This window comes from Elgaria multicarinata, chromosome 2 (genome assembly GCF_023053635.1).
Source record: "Elgaria multicarinata webbii isolate HBS135686 ecotype San Diego chromosome 2, rElgMul1.1.pri, whole genome shotgun sequence".
Lineage (NCBI taxonomy): Eukaryota > Metazoa > Chordata > Lepidosauria > Squamata > Anguidae > Elgaria > Elgaria multicarinata.
Window position 1 is genome coordinate 117,200,433 of NC_086172.1, and position 14,716 is coordinate 117,215,148.

Sequence of the window (14,716 nt, forward strand, 5' to 3'; positions counted from 1 at the left end):
CTTTAAGAGGAATACATATAGTTGGTACAAGTTACAAGTTGTTATGACTAAGGTCTTTGAGCAATATCAAGTTGCAATTTCTTATGAATAATGTTTTTGATCAATGTAAAATCATATTTCCAAATCATTTTCCATCAGGCCTAATCTAAACTAAAATATCTAACCCTTGATAAAGTGTTTTATGTGTTTATGCTCCCTTAATATTAAAGCATTACTCTGTCACTTGTACATCCATTTAAACCCATTCTATGCCCCCAAAAGCTTCTTTCTCTACGCTATGCCAACAAACTCTTATAACCCCACTCTTACACACATTCAGTAAAATTTCAAATGGAGAAAAAACCCGACACTTCCCCCAAGGTATACAGAGAATGATATGATGAAAGAAATATGGTTTTATTATATCCCAAACAATCTTATCAATTGATCCTTTATTATAAACACATATATGGATTACCCTATTCCTGAGGCATCCCATTCAAGGCAATGGCAAACCACCCCGCTACAAAGTCTGCCAAGAAAATCTCAGCGAAAGCAGGCATCCCTCTAGGGGTCAGTAATGACTCAAGTGCTTTGCACGAAAGGTTCCTTTCCTTTCCATATATATATATATATATATATATATATATATATATATATATATGATTTTTTGCAAGAAATCCACAGACAAAATTTTTGTGAATTTTCTTACTGGGTAAACTAATAGTTTATTCCTACATATATGTGTGTTCTGTTCTAAAAGTTCATGTTTACATTTCTAATATGTGATACTACATGAACATTTGTGTGATATATGTATGTATGTAAGTGTTTTGTGGTATGTATGTGTGTAAATTTAGTGTAATACTTTCATATGTCTTATTAATTTACTTGCTAATGGTCTGTGTTTATATTAGAAAATACTGTTAGAAAGACCAGCATTTATCTTCTTTACTCTTCTTCTTTTGCAAGAGTAGAAGCAGCACTGTTTTTTCAGTTCACACATATTTACAAAACATCAGAGTTTCACTACAGAGCGTGCTATAAAATGCTTGTTTGATGATGTCCTCACTCTCCCTCATATTCCTTTTCCACCTCTGTCTAATTATCACCGCTAAAGTAACTCATCCTCCTCATCACCCAGGTCATTTAATATGTTTGACCAGAATTCATGGCTGACCAGAATTCTGTTCTTCTTTTGCAACCTACACAAAATGCTTTTTCATATCTTTTTTCACCAACCCCCTGCCACACGCACATTTCTTCCTGACATTATTTCATGTTGTATCCCTGCCTGCAGCATTGGCTTTATCACTCTCAACTGCCTGAATGCTTCCTTCTTTCTTACAAGACACCACCAATTTCATTCTCTCCTCTTCCTTCAAACTCTTCCCCTTCCATGAAGTCTTTTGCTTAACCTCATGTCCTCATCCCAACTAAAACGGAGCATAAGTATATATTATTCTTTTTTCTCACTGCCACCTCATGTTCATATATTTACTTTCCCATTTACACATGTTTTTTGTCACACCATCAGGACTAGACTGTTTCAAAATTGCTTTTTTTGGGGGGGATGGGGAGACTCCCACACTGCTGTTGCAACACTGACAACACCTTCCAATCAGTATCATGAAGCTTTCATAATGTGTCCAACATGTAAGATTTCAAATCTCAAGCAAATATCTAGGGTTCAGTTTTTATTAAAGAAAGGAAGAGAAAGTAATTCTTCCATGCTGTCCCTGTTCACACACATGCTACAAGTGTTATGAAGCACATCACAAATTGCTATTACCACATTCATATCATCTCCTATTATCTCTGCTTAGTGACTGTGAGGAGCCCTAATCTGTTCTTCGCCACACAGAGCATTTCATTCTAACAATCAAGTAGCATTTCCCATTTGGCTTCTTCTCATATCCAGTGATAGACTCATTCATTTAGATAGGCTTTTTGCATGACTTACTTAAAGCTGACATTTTGCAGGCATGGAATTTAAACTCTCTCCAAAGCTGGCACATTAAACTTCACTGCTTTCACTGGTTTGCCGGGGGGGTGGGGGGAGTTGACAAGAAGAAAAACAACAAGACAGCACTGAACACTGTTGACTTTGGATGGTTTCCAATTAACTTCTCCTGCTGCTAGAATGGCTTCCATCAATGGGATAGGGAGGGGTGATTCCCCTTCTCCCTAAAGCCTCCCCTGTACCAACAAAATCTACTCTGGAAGATAATTTTTTGGGGGTGCAAGGGAAAGAGGAGGAGAAACATCATTGTACTGTACAAGTAGAAGTCTGCTTTCACAGTATTTGATTTTGCTCTTTGGAGCTTGATAATGGACTGAAGCTTTTACCTTCTCAGTTGCTAGTGTTGGTGGTGTCATATCACCCTGATCCTAAAGCAGTTAGGAGGTATTTAACCTTTTAATTAGAGTTAAATATGCATTACTAGTTTGGCGTTGTTGGTTTTCAAGTATAGGTATGGACAATCCCCGGAATGTCATGGCACCCTTACTCACAAAAACCAAATTGTATGTATGTGCTTGAACCCAGTCTGTAAATATGTATGATTGAATCCAGACAAACACTAGCAGAAGTAGAGTTTCCCACCCTCTCCTTCCCCAGGCAGTCCCCTGAGATGCTGAAAAGCTTCTCCTGTGGGTTGAGGGACCCTGCTGAATGGGGTGGACTGTGGTATTATTATTATTATTATTATTAATTTACATAGCACCATCAATGTACATGGTGCTGTACAGAGTAGAACAGTAAATAGCAAGACTCTGCCACATAGGCTTATATTCTAATAAAATCATAATGAAACAATAAGGAGGGGAAGAGAATGCAAACAGGCACTGGGTAGGGTAAAACTAACAGTATAAAGTCAGAACAAAATCAAGTTTTAAATTTATTTATTTATTTATTTATTTATTTTATTTATTTATTACATTTTTATACCGCCCAATAGCCGAAGCTCTCTGGGCGGTTAAAAGCTTTAGGAAAAAGAAAAGTTTTTAGCTGAGCTTTAAAAGCTGCGGTTGAACTTGTAGTTCTTAAATGTTCTGGAAGAGCGTTCCAGGCATAAGGGGCAGCAAAAGAAAATGGACGAAGCCGAGCAAGGGAAGTAGAGACCCTTGGGCAGGCGAGAAACATGGCATCAGAGGAGCGAAGAGCTCGAGCGGGGCAATAGTGTGAGATGAGAGAGGAGAGATAGGAAGGAGCTAGACAGTGAAAAGCTTTGTAGGTCAACAGGAGAAGTTTATATTGGATTCTGAAGTGAATTGGAAGCCAATGAAGAGATTTCAGAAGTGGAGTTACATGGTCAGAGCGGCGAGCCAAGAAGATGATCTTAGCAGCAGAGTGGTGAACAGAAACCAACGGACTGATGTGAGAAGAAGGAAGGCCAGTGAGAAGAAGGTTGCAGTAGTCCAACCGAGAAATAACCAATGCATGAACAAGAGTCTTGGCAGAAGAGACAGACAAAAATGATAGAATCCTGGCAATATTATACAGGAAAAAACGACAGGATTTAGCTACTGCCTCAATATGAGGAATAAAGGAGAGCGAGGAATCAAATATAAAGCCAAGACTACGAGCTTCCTTGACTGGAGTAAGTGTAACATCATTGACAGTAAGAGAAAATGAGAGATGAGGAGAGGGTTTAGGAGGAAAAACAAGCAATTCAGTCTTTGCCATATTAAGTTTCAAACGATGATGAAGCAACCAAGCTGAGATATCTGAAAGACATGCCAAGATACGATCGTGAACATCAGGAGAAAGATCCGGAGATGAAAGGTATAATTGTGTATCATCGGCATACAGATGATATTGGAGGCCATGAGATTGAATAAAATTACCCAAGGGCAACATGTATAAAGAAAACAACAACAGGCCAAGCACCGAACCTTGCGGAACCCCTACTGAAAGGGGAAAAGAAGAAGACGAGCTGCCATTAGCCAACACGCTGAAAGAGCGACCTGCTAGATAGGAGGCAAACCAGTTATAGACAGAACCACAAAATCTGAGGTCATGAAGGGAATCTAAAAGAAGATCATGATCAACCTTGTCAAAGGCTGCAGTTAGATCAAGGAGAACAAGAACGGAATAATGGCCTTTAGACTTGGCAGTAAGAAGATCATTGGTAATCTTAGTAAGGGCTGTTTCAGTGGAATGCAAAGGATGGAATCCAGATTGAAAAGGATCCAGAGCAGAGTTACTAGAAAGAAAATCAAGACAACGAGAGTAGACCACACGCTCCAGGATCTTTGAAACAAACAGCAACAAAGAGACAGGTCGGTAGTTAGACAGAGATAGCCTATCAAGTAGGCATGTGCTCCGCTCCGATTAGGAGTGGAGAAGCAGTAGCGGATTGGCCTGCTCCACCTTACCCAGAGGTGGAGTAGAAGCGGACCGCGGACCCCTAGAAGCAAGGCGAAGAGAAGCGGCCATTTTTTGGAGCTCCTAGTTCAGGCGGAGCGCTCCGGTCGCCATCTTGAAAACATTTCGCCATAGGATTGCATTGCGGGAAATAATCACGCATAACTAGGTTGTTTTTGAAGCTATCGTTCTGGAAATTCTTGTGCACAGAGAGTCGTGGATGGGGGTCATTTTGAGACTACTCTCACCTCTCTGCGTCATGCAGGTCACGTGCTAGAATTTTTTAAAAATCGGGTCAACAAACAGAGACAGCGCGGCTCAAACGGCGGTTTTCGGCTTTTCGCCCATAGGATTGCATTGCGGGAAAGAATCGGGGATAACTGGGTTGATTTTTAAGCTATCGTTCTGGAAATTCTTGTGCACAGAGAGTCGTGGATGGGGGTCATTTTGAGACTACTCTCACCTCTCTGTGTGTTGCGGGTCGCGCTAGAATTTTTTTAAAAATCGGCGGGAAAAATACCTTTTTCAAAGGGCTGAGGGGCAGAGTCAGCTCCCGGTCATGATCACATGATCCCAAAGTTAGAGGAGGGCATAGGCAAAACGGGTAACTTGGGATTCTGGGAAACTTCTCTTTCTTCATCTGAACGGACTTTCCCCAGTGTTTTTAAACACAGTAGCCCCACCAAATGCAGAAACACAACCTGAAATCATATACTAAGCCAAGAATAAGAGATAGAAACACAGCACTGCTCCCCACCCTAACTTTGGGGAACAACTGAAAAGATGTGGTGCAAGGGGATGAGCTCCCCTAGGGCATCTCATCGTGGACGTGCCCCCACTCTCTCCTGCACTGGAAGGCCATTAGAGCCTTCCAAAGAGAGTAAAACGGTGGAGCAATGCCTATCATGAGTCGAAGTGAGCGTTTACTTCCTAGTGGTGGAGCGCTGCCTATTATGAGTATTTACTTCTCAAGCTCAGAGCTGTTGGTGAAGCAATGGCTGTCTTGAGTTGAACTGGCAGCTACTTCCCCCTCCCCCGGGCACATCCCCCTATTGCTGGTAAAAGACAGATATAGCCTTTTTAAAAAAATTCTTCTTGCTGTTTATTGAGCAACACTGCTGCTTTTAATTCCGCCCCTCCTTTGTTTATTTATTTATTTATTCCATTTTATATGCATTACTGGCTTATCCTTGGCTCACTTCCTTATGCCCCCAGAAATACCAGCTGCATGCCTGCCTGCCTGCCTTCCCTCCCTCCTCCCCTGCCCACCTCGCAGGGATGTTGTGTGTGTGTGGCTTTGACTCAGGGGAGAAGTCCTTCCTGCGCTCACTTGGAGTTTTGGAAGTTCCAAATTTTGCAGGTTTAAGCCCCGCCAAAAAACAGGGGATGATGGGACTGCCTTGAGTCTCGGCATGCGGCGTATGTATCCCTGGATAAGCTGTCATGGTGGTGAGTTTGAGGGGTTTTTTAACGTGCAAAATTGACGGAGCTATGGAAAGGGGTGTTGGATTTTCATAAATTCCCCAAAAATCAGGGGATGACGGGACTGCCTTGAGTCTGGGCGTGCGTATGTATCCCTGGATAAGCTTTCATGGTGGCGTGTTTGAGGTTTCTAACGTGCAAATTGACGGAGCTATGGAAAGGGGTGTGAATGGGGTGCCCGATTTTCAAAAATTCCCCAAAAATCAGGGGATGATGGGATTGCTTTGAAACTTGGCGTGCGTGTGTATACCCCCATGAGGTGTCATGGTGCCAAACGTGAGGTTTCTAACTTGAACAGAAAAAAACTTGTATAATTTTTTAGCTTTCAATGCAAGCCTATGGGGGGGGAAAACGGAGCTCCGATCCGGATCCGGAGCTCCGAGCGGAGCGGAGCGGAAGTGGGTGGAGCGTGGGCAGGGTGAAGCGGCCCGCTCCAAAAATCTGCAATGAAGCGGAGCGGGGGGTCCATGCACACCCCTACTATCAAGAGTAGGTTGCTTGAGAATAGGAGAGACTGTAGCATGTTTAAAAGCAGAAGGAAATGAACCAGAGGACAGAGAAAAATTAATAATATGAAGCAAGGAAGGGAGGATAGCAGGGATAAGATTAATAAAGACGCGAGAAGGAATTGGATCACGAGAACAAGTGGAGGGCTTCGAAGAGCGCAGTATTGTAGACAGTTCATCAGCTGAGACCGAAGGAAACGCAGAGAAATTTGCAGGAGGAACTGACAGATGAGGAACAGGAACTGGAAGAGGAGCAGAGCTGGCCAGATCAGAGGAACTGAGGGAGACAATTGGTATATGAAAATCAGGCAGAGGCACCTTCTAATCAGTGGAGCTCCCTTACCTGTCAGGCTCTACCACTGAGCTGTCAAAACCTGATCAATCAAAACCTACCTCTTGCTTCACCCACTGACAAATATTTTGGTGAAGGCAAGAAAGGATACAGGTTAGCCAGAAATGCCTGGACAATGTTTAGACACATAGTGAGAAAGGGAGTTGTAAAATTTGAAGTTTGAGAGGTCCATAAATAGGCAATCACTTGAGAAAAAGGACACAAGTTGATAATAGAGCAAGAGGTGCCTGTTTAAAAGAAAAATGTGTATAACTCCCCCCCCATTATTGTACTACGTAGTTTTTGTTAGTGGTTAAAGACTTCTTTCATTTCAATATATACTAATTCAATCATATTCATTTTGATATTATTCATTAACATCTCAGTTGTTTTGGTATAGGGTTATTCTTCTTTTCTTGAACATATTTTGTTTTGTTTTGCCACAAAAGAGATAATGTCAGCTCCTGTTAATCACCATTTTGTTTTTTCATTCAACATCTGGAACATTCAATCTCCCTGAATCAATTTGCCTGAAATTTGGTAGAAATATTTCCTTCATAAACGGATACTCCACCTATAGATTTCATGCATTTCTGGCAAACAAACAAAAAAGTTATAACCATATTATAGCCAACTTTTTTCTTTGTCAGGATTGGATGATATTTGCATGTAATGATGGTGAGACTCACCCACTCTTGCCTTCATTGTCAGTCACCAAGCCACCCCTCCCCCCGCCAAATGAAGCCATAGGGCTGTATGTCTTACCAAGCTATTATTTTTCCTGTAATGCCCCTATGTCTGTAATGTTGCATAATTGGCCCCTTTATGGCTGTCATTTCTGCAACATTCCCTTCCTGGAAATGCCTACACCACCATTGTTGCACAAAGTGGCAGCTTCGTAAGGAGTGGGCATATTAAAAATATACACATTTTTGTTACCATTTCCCTAATACGCACTTTTCTGTAGACATTTTTTGTTCATAGAATTACAACACAAAATTCTGAGGAGTGTAAATATCAAAGGATAAGTATATTCTGGTTCACATATTGCTTCAGGAAGTGCAAATTTCATAAATATCTATCAACATGTGAACTGATTGAACTTCTTCCCCATCCCTCACCAGCACTATAAAATTTAACAGCTTATACAGTCAGTGTTTGTGGGTTTTTTTAGGTACCTTATATTATGTTGGGGGCGGAATTCAAGATGATCACAATATTATGAACAAGGGCACTTTTTTACAATCTATTCTGGTGCCTTTTTCAGAAACTACAATCCAAGGTTGCAGACCTTTTCATGGAAGGGATAATAAAAATCAGTAGGATTGTACCAAAAGTTCATTTTTCTCTCACACACATGTTGTATACTAGACCTACAGGCATCCCTTCCCAGGGGGATGCTCAGTAACCCGCCGTAGGATAGAATCCAAAACAGAAACAAAGAGAAAAGCAACGTCAACCCTCCCATTTATTCTGCCTGTTTCATGTCTCTGACACCATCATTAAAAGCACAGTGAGCCCATCACTGCGAATGTTTTTTGGACCAAGAAGCAGTCAGAGTCCACAGTCTCAAGCTGCTGCTACTTCTGCCTCTCTTTAAGTACTGTTCATTTTAATAGAAAAGAAAGAGATGAATAGGCAAGGGTGTTTTCACACTCAGCTGGAGTTAAGGTGACCCATGCTCTAACTTTAAAAACAAAACCCAAAAACTACTCAGCATGTTGTTTCTGAAGGCTGTGGCTCCTCCAGCACCATTTTTGATTACCCCAAAAGCAATATAACCACAGTTTTAGTGTCTTCTGGCTAGATCAGAATGGGGAAATGTTTTCTGAATAGACTTCCACCAATTAGCCTATTACTTTGCATCCCATTGCAAATTAATTGGCTACCTTCATTTTTTAGATATAATAATATCTAAAGATGTATAGAACACTTTATATAAAAATAATAATCTCAAAGCGGTTTACAACAAAAAAAATTAAAATACAAAATGTCTACAATTAAAATGTTTAAAAACAGAAAATGCAAAACATCTCACATAAAAACATTTAAAATTAAATATAAAACAACCATGTTTAAGGGTCCAATCCTATGCATCTTTAGATGGAAACAGCTGTACAGTGCTGGGAGTTGTAGGACATTTGTCCATCTAAATATGTATAGGACTGTGCTTAAAATAATTTCAAATCAGAGAACTAACGATCAATAAACTGGGGAGCACAGTCTGTCAGGAAAGGCATAGCTGTAATGATAAATACAGGCTGCAAGGGGCTGTTTATATGTCTTCTTAGCCTTGCAGTGGTTGCGCAGTGGTGCTGCATCAGTTATACAATTTTCCCCAAAGCTCCATGTTAAAAATATATATGGGGAATTACCCCAGCTTTTCCCTTCGAAGTGAGGCTACCATGGGCCTTCTGCTGTGTGACCTCTCTCTGGTGGCATTCTGGAGGGGATGGCAACCACTGATTGGTTGCTGGAAGCCAGGCAGAAAGCAGGGGGCAGGTCTGATGTGCCAATTGGCTGCCGGAAAGCCCACACTGCCTCTGCAATGAGGATTACCTGCTGCCATACCACAGCAGCAAAACCGTGGCATTTAGTGGCAAGCTGTGTCAGAGACTTTCTCCACCAGACACAATGGAACTTATTTCCAGGATAAAATGCATAGGATTGTGCCAACAATGGTTCCACTAACATAGTGATTTGGCCCCTGCCACACGAAGGAGAATAATCCTGGGATTGAGTCAGCACAGGACCTTTCGTTTTTTCAAACCAGAAAGCAAGCTCCATCTGGATCCCTTTTAGTCTATTTCAGCCCTAGTTTATTACAAGAAACCACTGTATGCAGCTGAAGCCCGATCCAAACTGGGCCTTTTTAGACTGTTTCTGGTGCTTCCTGTGATGGTGGGCTTCCCTCCGAAGTGACCAGAACTGAAGCTGGACCCTGCACAAGGCTTAATTGGTTATTCAGACTTCAGAGATTCAGGCCTTAGCTAGACCAGTGGTTATCCCAGGCTGATACCCAGGATCACCCCTGTGCGTCCAGATGATGCACAGGGGATCCTGGGATCAGGGAGGGATCATCTCTCCCTGGCCCTGAGATTCAGCCCTACACTTTGTCCCTGGTTTTTTCCACGGTCTTGGGCTTATCCTGAGACTGCGAGCATGTGGCCCGTTTCCACGGCTTTTCCCAGCTCAGCATGATTACTCACGTGGAGCCGGGAGCCGCACACAGGGTGCAGCGCTCCTCAGGAGCACTGTGCCCAGCGGGGAATTTTTTTTTTAAGAAAACCACACCTACCTGGAGTCGATCGAGCGCTTGTGTGCTGCCGCCTCCTTTAAAAATAAAAAATGGCGGGCACAACGCCTCTCTTCTTGAGGTCGTGGCGCCTTTCGTGTAAACGAGGGCGAAATCTCCCGTTAATCGCATTGCGGGATCTCCCCTCCTCCATCCTGGACTTAACAGTAGGTCTAGCAAAGGCCTCAGACATTGTAACTCTTCTCCAAATAGTGTCTTTTGAGGTTTTGATTCTCTGAAAATGCTGAGGGTGGGAGGGAGGGAGTGGAATTAAGTGACTGGCAGGTTTGTCTTCTAATCATAAGGAATGTTTTACCAAGGGCTTTCCAATAGATGTGCTCTGGGGAAGGGACTGCAACTGTGAGTTTTATAAAAAGTGTATGGCTCTCAGCTTTCTCTGTTCTTCGTTAGTTTCTTTCAACATGTCACAAACTTACTATGTGAGTGTGGCGATAGGCAGTACATGTTCTCTGATCTCTTGAGTCTTTCTCTTTTGCAAATCGTTCCTTTTTCCCAGTCCTTCTCCAGACTGCAATCGATGGGCCCATTCTGAAGACACCTTAAACCATGGCTTTAACAACGGTGAACAGATAGTTGTGTGTCTGTTAAGACTTAGAAATTGGAATAGTTTGTCCCTCTCCCCTTCTACTAGGGGGTGGGGGAGAGAAAGTTAATTTTTGAATTCAGTGTGTGTTTTAATAGTTGTTGGTTGTCGTTTGAGTTAGTACATTATAATACATCATTATTTTATCACTATCCTGTAGATTGATCCCCAGTTAGTTCTAATTTAATTTCAATTTCTCGGGCTGGGGGTGCAAAGGGGGATCAGAGGAACACCAAACGCAAGCCTTCAATGAGCCAACATTTGTTATTTATTTATTTATATCCTGTCTTCTCTCTGAGGACCTAAAGTTAATGTGGATGGTTCCCCTACCCCTCAATCTTATCAACAACATGTGATAGGCTAAGCTGAGAGATAACAATTGGTCCAAGATCACCCTGTGAGCTTTATAGTTTAATGGAAATTTGAACCTTGACTTTAACCACTATAGCACACTGGCTCATTACAAGATAACTCTCACAGGCAAAAGTGTTTTTCTGAATGCTTGCTGACTGCCAAGAAAGCTCAGCATTAGCTTTTCTACACAAGGCATTTATTGCATGCTTGTCATTGCCTACTCATGGTTGTTTATGAGTTCTTTAGATGACATTGTGACCCTCCAATTTCACTTCTGAGTGTAAACTGCACTTTTGGCAATTTTGTTTAGAGCATGGAAAATGGGATATCATTTCTGATGGTGGAAAGAAAACACCATTTCGCTTTGCATTTACACTATTGTGCTATAGTACAGCACCACCTAGAGGCTATGTAGCAGAAAAGCAGATAAGGCAATGCTCTGTGTGTAGTGCTCAGATCTCAATTCTGCAACGAAACCAAAAGTATATGCAGACTCATTTCAACTCAAGTCAAGGGGAACTTGCCTATGACTAGAAGGGGTGCAATGGATGCCTTCACACCCTATTTAATAGCAGAAAACAGTCATAACATTAGTTATTCAATGAATTTGAAAGCATATACATTATTGATTTTTGCAATACAACATCTATTTTTGTTTGAATGATACAACATGGTAGCTTGGTTTGCTCTGCCAATTGCCAAAAATCACAATGAAAATTATTTGTTGTTGAAGTGGTAATTCTATACAGTTATTCATTATTAGTGTGTCATGATATTTTCCTTGGCACCTTCTGCTTCATAGTTTTACAACTTTATGGCTTGGCCAATTAATACATTATTAACTTCTGCTAAAGTCCAATACATTTAATGCAGATAATTGATCAGGCAGTTGTAAGTAATTATCAAATGATTTACCTGAGAATTTCTCTTATTACAATCCAATACCCGACTACAATTGATTCTTCTTTCTGATGTGGGGATTCTAAGCAGCCAATTACATTCAATGAGATTTAAGCCTATAGATGTAGGTGAGGTGGCAGACTGATGCTCAAAAGCCTGCCTCAATGGCACATTGGGAATGTTCATGACTTGCATAAACACATCCTTCTCCAATGCAGCAATAGCCTCCAGGATCTTCAGTACTATGCTAGAGCCGAGTTGAAATTTCTTAGAAGGCCGTTCTCACAGAATATTTCTAGGGCTGAGTGAGAATTTTGTTTCAGTTCAGTTTTGATAAGAATTTACCAAAAATAACAAAATTCTCCCTATTTGGGGCAAAAAGATCTTGAAATAAAAAATAAGTTGAATGTGGGAGAAACTGACACCAAAAAAATTGTCCATCCAGGCTCAGGGCTTTGGAGCTTTTCTCTTAAAAGTCTGGCTTTGAAACATTGTGTATTCAACCATGTTAGTGCTGAATTGGGGTTGCCACCTCTTTTTGTCTGACAGGGTCCTCATTTTTAATAGCTTCATGGCAGGCAGATGCATCATGGTTCTCTCCATGCTGGGGATAGCTATGCCTATTGAATCGGGCCAATGCAGATGGATGAGCATTTCATTTTGGTTTATTTCACATAAGAATTTCTTCATATTTGGGAGAAAGAAAATACAGAGAATGCAATTCTTCATATTTGGGAGAGAGAAGTCTGAATACAGGACAAAGCAAAACTGATGGATTAACCATCCCTAACTATATCTGGGATTTCTTTTTCACTTTTCCACCCCTAGCAAAAGAAAGTCACTTTGCAGAATTCTCTCTGAATATCCATCACCATTTTTGATCTGGTGCCATTTCCCTCCCATGCACAACACTAGATGTGTGACATTGTTGAAAATTCAAAATGGTAGGCAGGCTGTTGGGTTGGAGTCTGGATAGGCAAGCCAGTGAAAGCTCACTAAATCCCACCTCCCTGTTCTAATAAAAAAGTGCTCTGAAAAAAAAAAAGTGAAACTGGGGGATCATGATGACATCTAAAGAACCCATAAACAACTGTGTGTAGGGAATCACAAGCACAAAATAAATGGCTCATGTAGAAAAGCTGCAAATGAGGTGCTGGCTTCATGCGTTGCCACATTGGTATCCAATTCCCTCAAAACCCTGCAGCACCAATGCTGCAAGGCAGAAACGATAAAGTTAGTCGGCAGAAGCGTGCGCTATTTGGTCAGGAAAACCACAGCGCTAGCAGCCATTTGGCTTGTCAAGACCATGCCCTGCCTCTGCCCTGCATTCCCATGCTTTCCCGCCCCGCCCTTCCCCTTCTAAAAAAGATCCATTGTCATTCTTTTGCCTTATAATGGTATGGCCAGGATTGCTGGCTTGGGGACAGATTGGCCAGCTTTCTTTACAATATATCAAGATATGAAACTGACTTACACTGAGCCAGATCACTGGTCCAGCTAGCCTATTATTTTCCATGCGGACTGCTCTTTGAACAAAATATAGTCAGAGAGGATCAATGTTATTTCATACTGACACACAAACTTTCCGTAAGACCAGTGAAGGAAAACTCTTCAATTGCCTTAAGTCCGAATGTCACAAATTTCACTGAGCTGCAATTAAGCTGAATGAACTCTGCATTCCAAAAAAAACACAAACGCCTCCCTAGTGAAGCATTGGAAGTGGGTGTAAGGATTAAATAATAGATTCCTCTAAGTGAGATGCTTGATGCCTGAATCACTGCAGGTAATTACATGCTAAAAAGCATGTATCTGTGAATAATGGGTACCATCATACTTCCCTGGGTGGAAAGCAGAGAGCTGGCAAAGCGGCTCTTTCTCATCCTTGCTCATCTCTGACAGTAAATGGATGTAAGTGGCTCAATAAAGCATATAACAGGTTCCATTAAAACACCCACAGTGCTGAGTAAAAACAATTAATCCCCTATTTCCAGCAAGACAATGTAAGTTGGTTTCAGTAATTTAAATGTAGTTGTGGGGGATACTGGCATATCACATAGGATGAAGAGTAAAGGAGGAGAAGGGAAAAGGATGTGTAGGGACTGCACACTGCCAAGGAGCTTAAAAAACAAGAACAACCACCCACAGAATTTGTACTTATACTTTTCTTCTGGATATTGAGCAAATTAATACTTTTAGGTAAATGACCATGAAGCGAAACTCTGCTGGTGCAAGATTCCTCTGCCAAATTTCAGACAATTCCCCTCCCATTGCAGCGCCATACAACATAGGGCATGTCTAGTCCAGGGGAGGGAGGGAGGGATGGAAGAGGATCTCGTGATAGTCTGCTCGCGAGATCCTCCCCTTTGTCCAGATGCACACATGACATCCTGGGAGGAAGGAAGGATGTCGTGCCTGCCATTTTTTTAAACAGAGATTAGTGCACTTGCACTCCAACAGAAGTGTAAATAAAAACAACAAAACCCACTCCCACTCCCCCCGACAGTCACAGAGCTCCTGAAGAGCTCCATTCCCCATGCCTGGTTCCCACCTCCTCAAATGTACCTGCAAGGAGGTGGGACGAAGCTGGGATAGGTGCCCACGCACCTCCCACGGTCTCAGGCTACAAGTGGTCCCAGGGAAATGGAGAGATCAGCTCTCCCTGCTCCTGGGATCCCCTGTGCATCATGTGGATGCACAGGGATGATCCCAGGATGATCCCCATGATAAACACTGATTTAGACATGCCCATAGTTTACACCAGTGGTTCCCAAACTCTTTCAGGTAACCACCCCCTTGGCTCCACAAACTCATGCCCAGTGCCCCCTGGGAGTCCAATGGGGTCAGGGAGGTAGGGAGAGGGCTTAACGGCAGCAGCAAGCCCCACACCAAGGAGTGC